Genomic DNA, 9,102 nt, shown 5'->3' on the forward strand with positions numbered 1-9,102 from the left:
TCAAGATTGCTGGGAGAAACATCAATAATCTCAGATATGCAGATGACACCACCCTTATAGCAGAAAGTGAGGAACTAAAGAGCCTCTTGATATAAGTGAAAGAGGAGGGTCAAAAAGTTGGCTTAAAGCTCAAAATTCAGAAAACAAAGATCATGGCATTCGGTCCCATCACTTCATGGGAAATAGATGGGGATACAGTGGAAACAGTGGCTGACTTTATTTTTTGGGGCTCCAAAATCACTGCAGATGGTGAATGCAGCCATGAAATTAAAAGATGCTTGCTCCTTGGAAGGGAAGTTATGACCAACCTAGACAGCATATTAAAAAGCAGAGACATTACTTTGCCAACAAATGTCTGTCTAGTCAAGGCTATGGTTTTTCCAGTGGTCATGTATGGATGGGAGAGTTGGACTATAAAGAAAGCTGAGCACTGAAGAATTGATGCTTTTGAACTGTGGTGTTGGAGAAGACTCTTGAGAGTCCCTTGGACTGCAAGGAGAGTCAACCAGTCCATCCTAAAGGAGATCAGTCCTGGGTGTTCATTGGAAGGACTGATGCTGAGGCTAAAACTTCAATACTTTGGCCACCTGATGCGAAGAGCTGACTCATTAGAAAAGACCCTGATGCTGGGAAAGATTGAGGGCAGGAGAAGAGGATGACAGAGGATGAGATGGTTGGATGGCATCATTGACTCAATGGACATGGGTTTGAGTAAACTTGGTGAATTGGTGATAGACAAGGAGGCCTGGTGTTCTGCGATTCATGGGGCCACAAAGAGTTGGACACAACTGATTGACTAAACAGACCTGAACTGAACTGATGCAAACAAGAAAACCACTACCATCCCAAAGTGTTCAACAATAAATATTTTTTCAAAATCAACATCACCATGAGTATTTACTGACAGGTTACAACATGGCAGTTTCTGCTGAGAGAAACACACCAAAGCTTGCTGTGAAATCTAGCACTCAATGGTTTAGTTGGGAAATGTATCCCACAGTAACTCTGTCTCCAGGTTGTACAATGCTTCATCATAGATACAGATAAAATTCTACAGGTTCTCACCTTTTTAATAGAACTAGATGTTTCCAATAAGTGAAAGTTATAGCTATTAAATTCTAGACAGGGTTAGGAAAATTATCCAGGTCTGTGTTTCCTAAGGGTATGTGTGGTGTAACCGTTGCTCTATTCCTAAATATGTGATATCCACAGAGGTTAATAGAATATTTTCTTTGGAAAATTGAGGTTATAACTCTTGCCCCTTTAGAAGATTTGTTTTTGTACTCAAAAACACTGTAACTTATTGATTTGGTATACTAAAAATAATTTTTAGAAAAGGATTAGTCTAATGACTAAACAAATCATGTCAAAAATTTAATTCAAGTGAATATGCAAGAAAAGTTTTAGTAGAGAGATATATATATCCAGGAGATGCCATCATCCTTCTGGCTTCTCCAAACCATCTAAGGTAAGTCACTGAACCTCTGTGGGCTGTTTCTCTCATGTCCAGATCTTTACCACCTGTACTTTCAAAATTCTCCAGTATACATCTCAAGGTGAGACTTTTTAAAATTGAAATATAGTTGATTTACAATATTGCACTAGTTTCATGTGTACAGCAAAATATAAATATATATTTAAACAATATATACTCTTTTTCATGTTCTTGTCCATTATAGGTTATGACAAGATATTGAATATAGCCCCCTGTGCTATAAAATAGGTCCCTGTTGTTTATTTTATATATAGTAGTGTGTATCTGTTAATGCCAAACTCTTAATTTATTCCTCCTCCCACATTTCAACTTTGTTTTTCTTCAGTTGCTAAGTTGTGTCCAACTCTTTGCAATCCCATAGACTGCAGCACACCAGATTCCCTGTCCTTTACTATCTCCTGAAGCTTGCACAAACTCATGTATATTGAGTCAATGATGCCATACAACCATCTCATCCTCTGTCACCCTCTTCTTCTGCCCTCAATCTTTCCCAGCAGCAAGGTCTTTTCCAATGAGTCAGCTCTTCATATCTGGTGACCAAATAAAGCAGCTTCAGCTTCAGCATCAGTCCTTCCAATGACTATTCAGTGCTGATTTCCTTTAGGATTGACTGACTTGATCTCTTTGCTGTCCAAGGGACTCTCAAGAGTCTTTTCCAGCACCACAGTTCAAAAGTATCAAAAGTGGTTGTCTGAGGAGGCCTTACATTTAGCTGAGAAAAGAAGAGAAGCAAAAGTCCAGTGAGAAAGGGAAAGATATATCCATCTGAATGCAGAGTTCCAAAGAATAGCAAGGAAAGATAAGAAAGCCTTCTTAAATGATCACTACAAAGAAATAGAGGAAAACAATAGATTGGGAAAGACTAGCGATCTCGTCAAGAAACCTGGAGATACCAAGGGAACATTTCATTCACTGATGGGCACAATAAAGACAGAAATGGCAAGGACCTAAGAGAAGCAGAACATATTAAGAAGAGGTGGCAAGAATGCACAGAACTGTACAAAAAAGGTCTTAATGACCCAGATAATCACGATGGTGTGATCACTTGCCTAGAGCCAGACATCCTGGAATGTGAAGTCAAGTGGACCTTAGGAAGCATTACAATGAACAAACCTAGTGGAGGTGATGAAAATCCAGCTGAGTTATTTCAAATCCTAAAAGATGATACTGTCAAAGTGCTGTACTCAATATGCCAGCAAATTTGGAAAACTCAGCAGTGGCCACAGGACTGGAAAAGATCAGTTTTCTTTTTAAGCCCAGAGAAAGGCAATGACAAAGAAAGTTCAAAGTTCATACAGTTGTGCTCATTTCACACGTTTGCAAGGTAATACACAAAATCCTTCAAGTTAGGCTTCAACTGTACATGACTAGACATCTAGATGCACAAGTGGGATTTAGAAAAGGCATAAAAATCAGAAATCAGATTGCCAACCTTTGCTGGATCATGGAGAAAGCAAAGGAGTTCCAGAAAAACATCTACCTCTGTTTCATTGACAGCACTAAAGCCTTTGACTGTGTGGATCACAACAAACAGTGGAAAATTCTTCAAGAGATGGGAATACCAGACCATCTTACTTGCCTCCTGAGAAACCTGTATGCAGGCCAAGAAGCAACAGTTAGGACCAGACATGGGATAATGGACTGGTTCCAAATTGGGAAAGGAGTATGTCAAGGCTGTATATTGTCACCCTGCTTATTTAACTTTTATGCAGAGTACATCATGCTAAATGTGGGGCTGGATGAATCACAAGCTGGAATCAAGATTGCCAGGAGAAATATCAACAACCACAGATCTTCAGATGATATCACTCTAATGGCAGGAAGTGAAGAGGAACTAAAGAACCTTTTGATGATGGTGAAAGAGGAGAGCAAAAAAGCTGGCTTAAAGCAACATTAAAAAAACTAAGATCATGGCATCTGGTCCCATCACTTCATGGCAAATGGAGAAAAAGTGGAAACAGTGACAGACTTTATTTTCTTAGACTCCAAAATCACTGTGGATGGGGACCACAGCCAAGAAATTAAAAGGTGCTTGCTTTTTGGATGAAAAGCTATGACAAAAGTAGACAGTGTATTTAAAAGCAGAGACATCACTTTGCCAACAAAGGTCCATATAGACAAAGCTATGGGTTTTCCAGTAGTCGTGTACAAATGTGACAGCTGGCCCTTTCCCCTTGGATAACCATAAATTTGTTTTCTTTATCCATGAGTCTGTTTCTGTCTTGTAAGTTCATTTGTATCATCTTTGTAGATTCTACATATATGTAATATCATATAATATTTGTCTTTGTATAACTTACTTCATTTAGTGTGATAATCTCTAGTTGCATCCACGTTGCAATTGGCATTATTTTGTTCTTTTCTATAATTGCATAGTATTCAGTTGTATGTATGTATAGCTCTGTTTTTAATCCATTCATCTCCTGATGGACACTTGGGTTGTTTCCATGTCTTGGCTATTGTAAATAGTGCTGCTATTAACATAGAGGTGCATGTATATGTTTGAATTAGAATTTTCCCAGATATTGCTCAGGAATTGGATTGCAGGACCACATGGTAGCTCTATTTTTAGTTTTTTAAGGAACCTTCATGTAATTCTCCATAGTGGCTGCATCAGTTTACATTCCTACTAACAGTGTTGGAACGCTCCTCTTCAAGCCAAGATGTTAATGGACAGGAGGCTTAAATGTCCATGTCTGGTGTTGCACCAGAGAACTGCAGGTGGATGATATCTCATCACACTCATGTCAAACCGTGGGCTCCACATCCTCCTCGTTGGCTCAGTTTCCTGTGTTCTCCTCATTGGGAAAGTACCAGACCAGGTCCTAAGACTTTCCATCTACGTCTCCTAGTATATCACTTCTCAAATTGCTCAGCATGTCCTAGTATTTATCTCACACAAACATCCCTTGAGTGTTACTCTCCTCTCTCACAAAAACACAATTCAAGTTCAGGTCTTTATTCATGCCTTCTTGAAGTGTTTTTTTGGAGAAGGCAATGGCACCCCACTCCAGTACTCTTGCCTGGAAAATCCCATGGATGGAGGAGCCTGGTGGGCTGCAGTCCATGGGGTTGCAAAGAGTTGGACACAACTGGGTGACTTCACTTTCACTTTTCACTTTCATGCATTGGAGAAGGAAGTGGCAGCCCACTCCAGTGTTCTTGCCTGGAGAATCCCAGGGACGGGGAGCCTGGTGGGCTGCTGTCTGTGGGGTCGCACAGAGTTGGACACGACTGAAGTGACTTAGCAGCAGCAGCAGCAATGTTTTTTGTTTTAATTTCTTTCAATCTGTTCTCAATTCTGCTGACAAAATGATGTTCCTAAACTACAGGAAAAAGAAAACATCTCATGCTTTGCTTAAAAATTGTCCATTTCTCCTTCATTGCCTTTTTCTTCAATAACATATTTTTAGTGTGATAAAATGTATGTAACATAAAATTTACCATCTTGACCATTTTTAAGTATACAGTTCAGTGAGTGGTATTAAGTACATTTATATTGTGCAGCTATCGCCACCATCCATCTCCAAAACTCATCTATCAAAACCAAAACTGTACTCCTTAAATAGTAACTAGCCAGTCTCCTCCCATCTCAGTACCTGGCAACCACCATTCCACTTTCTGTCTCTGTGGATATAACTACTTAGTCATATATTAAGTAGAAGGGCTTCCCAGGTGTTATAGTGGCAAAGAACCTGCCTGCTAATGCAGGAGGCATAAGAGACATGGGTTTTGATCCCTGGATCAAGAGGATCCCCTGGAGGAGGGCATGGCAGCCCACTCCAGTATTCCTGCCGGGAGAATCCCGTAGACAGAGGAGTTGGCCGGCTACAGTCCATAGAGCTGCAGTGACTCAGACAGGACTGAAATGACTTAGCAGGCACACATGCATATAAGTAGAACCATGCCATATTTGTCTTTTTGTGACTGATTTATTTCACTAAATATAATATCCTCAAGTTTCATCCATGTTGTAGTTAGTGTATGTTCAAATTTATTTTCCTTTTAAGGCTGAAAATATTCCATTGTACAGATATACCAAATTTTGTTTATCCATTCATCCATCAATAGGCACTTTAGTGGCTACCACATTACCACTGTTGTAAGTAATGCTACTGTGGGCATGAATGTACAATATCTTTTTGAGACCCTGCTTTCAGTTCTTTTGGATATTTATCCAGAAGCAGAATTGCTGGGTCACATGGTAATTATATGTTTAATTTTTTAGGGATCTCTGCACCTCTTTTCACAGCATTTGCACCATTTTGCACTTCTACCTGCCCCTGCCTAGAAGGAAGGAGGAGAAGGAGACAACAGAGGATGAGATGGCTGGATGACATCACTGACATGAGTTCGAGCAAGCTTCTGGAGTTGGTGATGGACAGGGAAGCCTGCGTGCTGCAGTCCATGGGGTGGCAAAGAGTGGGACATGACTGAGTGACTGAGCTGAGCTGACACTTAGACCAGCAGCATTCACGGTTTCCATTATTCTATATCCTTTGCCAACAGCCAACACTAGTGACTTTTTTCTTTTTCTTGATAGTAGCTATCAACATGGATGTGAAATGTTATTTCATTGTGGTTTTGATTTACTTTTCTCTGACAATTAATAATGTTAAACATCTTTTCACATGCTTATTGGGTATTTGTACATCTTTGGACAAATGTCTATGTAAGTCTTTTGCCCATGTTTAAATCAGATTGTGTTGATTTTTAGGTATTTTCTATATATTCTGGATATCAATGCCCTACCAGATATATGACTTGTGAATATTTTTTCCCAACTAGTGTGTTGCCATTTTATTCTATTAATAGTGTCTTCGGATGCACAAGTTTTTATTTTTGATGTAGTACCATTTGTCTATTATTTTTATTGCTCATGTCTTTAGTATAATATTCAACAAATCACTGACAAACCCCATGAAAAGCTTTGTCCTAACAATTTTATTATCGTAGCTCTTATCTTTAGGCCTTTGATCTGTTTTTGGTTACTTTTATATATGGTGTTAGTTAAAGATCTATTGTACACTGAAAGTAGTGCTTCCCCCAAAACTGTACATTGCAATCTTAACATCACGGTAATGATGTTAGGAGGTAGGACCTCTGGGAGGGGCTTTGGGAGTCCTCATGATCTAGATTAGTGCCCTGATTAAGGAGGATCCAGAGAGTTAGCTTGTTCCTTCTGTCACCTGAAGTTACAGAGAAAGATGGTCACAAAGAAGTGGGCTCTCATCAGACACCTTGATCTAGGATTTCCCAGCTTCTGAATCATGAAAAACCAGTATAGGCTACTGGTTTATGGTATTTTGTTATAGAAGTCCTAGCAAACTAAGTGTATGGATGTGAGAGTTGGACTGTGAAGAAAGCTGAGCACCGAAGAATTGATGCTTTTGAACTGTGGTGTTGGAGAAGACTTTTGAGAGTCCCTTGGACTGCAAGGAGATCCAACCAGTCCATCCTAAAGGAGAGCAGTCCTGGGTGTTCATTGGAAGGACTGATGCTGAAGCTGAAACTCCAATACTTTGGCCACTTGATGCGAAGAGTTGACTCATTAGAAAAGACCCTGATGTTGGGAGGGACTGGGGGCAGGAGGAGAAGGGGATTACAGAGGATGAGATGGTTGGATGGCATTACTGACTCAGTGGACATGGGTTTGAGCAAACTCCAGGAGTTGTTGATGGACAGGGAGGCCTGGCGAGCTGCGATTCATGGGGTGGCAAAGAGTCAGACACGACTGAGTGACTGGACTGAACTGAACTGAACTGAATTGAACAAACTAGGATGGTGGTGTAAAGACTCTTCTTTCTCCATGGAATGGTCTTTAGCATTCTTTTTGAAGATAATTTGACTATATATTTGAAGATTTATTTCTGGTTTCTCAATACTGTTTTATAGGTCTATGTGTCTGTCTTTATGCCAGCGCCATACCGTTTTGATTACAATAGCTTTGTTGCAAGTTTTGAAACCAGGAAGTGTGAGTCTTCCAAATTTGTTATTCCTTTTCAAGTTTGTTTTGGCTATGTGGGGACACTCTATATTCCGTATGCATTCTAGGATGGATTCTAATTCTGTCAACATGTCATTGGGATTTTGATAGAGGTTGAACAAATTTGCAGATCAATTTACATAAGTAAACAATTAATATTAAGTATTTTAATCCATAACATGGATATATTTTCATTTATGTCTGCTATATTTTTTTCAGCGATATTTTATAGTTTTCATTACAAAAGTTTTTCCTCTATTAATTCCAAAGTTTTACATTTTTGGACGCTATTTTAAATAGCTTTAATAGCCTTAATTTCTTCTTCAGATTGTTTATCCTTAGTGTGTAGAAATCCTACGGACTTTTATGTGTTGAGTTTATATTCTACTGTGCTCTGCTGTGCTTCGTCCCTCAGTCGTGTCTGACTCTTTTCGACCTCATGGACTGTAGCCTGCCAGGCTTCTCTGTCCATGGGGGTTCTCCAAGTAAGAACGCTAGAGTGGGTTGCCATGACTTCCTTCAGGGGATCTCCTGACACAGGGATTGAACCCAGGTCTCCTGCTTTACAGGCAGATTCTTTACCATCTGAGCCTCCAAGGAAGCCCTGCTATTCTGCTACTTTGTTGAATTTGCTTATTAGATCTAAAATACTCTGTGTATGTGTAATCCTCAGGATTTCCTACATATAAGATTATGACATCTGTAATCTCTGTTCACATCTTCCTATCCAATTTGCATTCCTCTTATTTATTTTTATTGACTGATTGCTCTGGCTAGAATTTCCAGTACCATCTTGACTAGAAGTGATGAAGGTGGCATCTTTGCCTTTCCTTGATTTTATAGGAAAAACTCAGTATTGCACTTTTAAGTTTGATGTTGGCTGTGAGTTTTTTATATATAGTTTCTTTTTTTTTTTGTACTGTGGTAATTTCCCTCTATTCTTAGTTTGTTAAATGTTTTATCATGAAAGAGTGCTGAATTTTGTCAAATGCTTTATCTGCATCAATTAAGATGATCATAAAGTTTTTTCATTTATTTTGTTAATGCAGTGTATTGCATTAATCAATTTTCACATGCTAGACCATCCTTACATTCCAAGAATAATTACCACTTAATCATGATGTATAATCCTTTTTATATGATGATGAATTTAGTGTACCAGTATACTGCTGAGGATTTTTGCATCAGTGTTTATAAAGGACATTGCGTGTGCTTAGTTGCTTAATCATGTCCGACTCTGCGATCCCACAGACTGTAGCCCACCAGGCTCCTTTCTCTGTAGGGATTCTCCAGGCATGAATACTGGAGTGGGTTGCCATGCCCTCCTCCAGGGGATCTTCCCGACCCAAGGATCAAACCTAGGTCTCCCGCATTGCCGGTGGATTCTTTATCATCTGAGTCACCAGGGAAGCCTCTAAGGGATGTTGGTCTGTAGTTTTCTGTCTCAGTAGTGTCTTTGTCTGGCTTTGTATCAGGGCAATGCTCATAGAATGATTCTACTAAGCACTTAATGTTATTTATTTATGCGCTTAGTAGAATTTCCTAATAAAGCTGTCAGATCCAGGACTTTCTGTGCTAGGAGATTTTTGATTACTGAATCAGTCTTATTACTACTTATGGT

Source organism: Odocoileus virginianus, chromosome 1 (genome assembly GCF_023699985.2).
Source record: "Odocoileus virginianus isolate 20LAN1187 ecotype Illinois chromosome 1, Ovbor_1.2, whole genome shotgun sequence".
Lineage (NCBI taxonomy): Eukaryota > Metazoa > Chordata > Mammalia > Artiodactyla > Cervidae > Odocoileus > Odocoileus virginianus.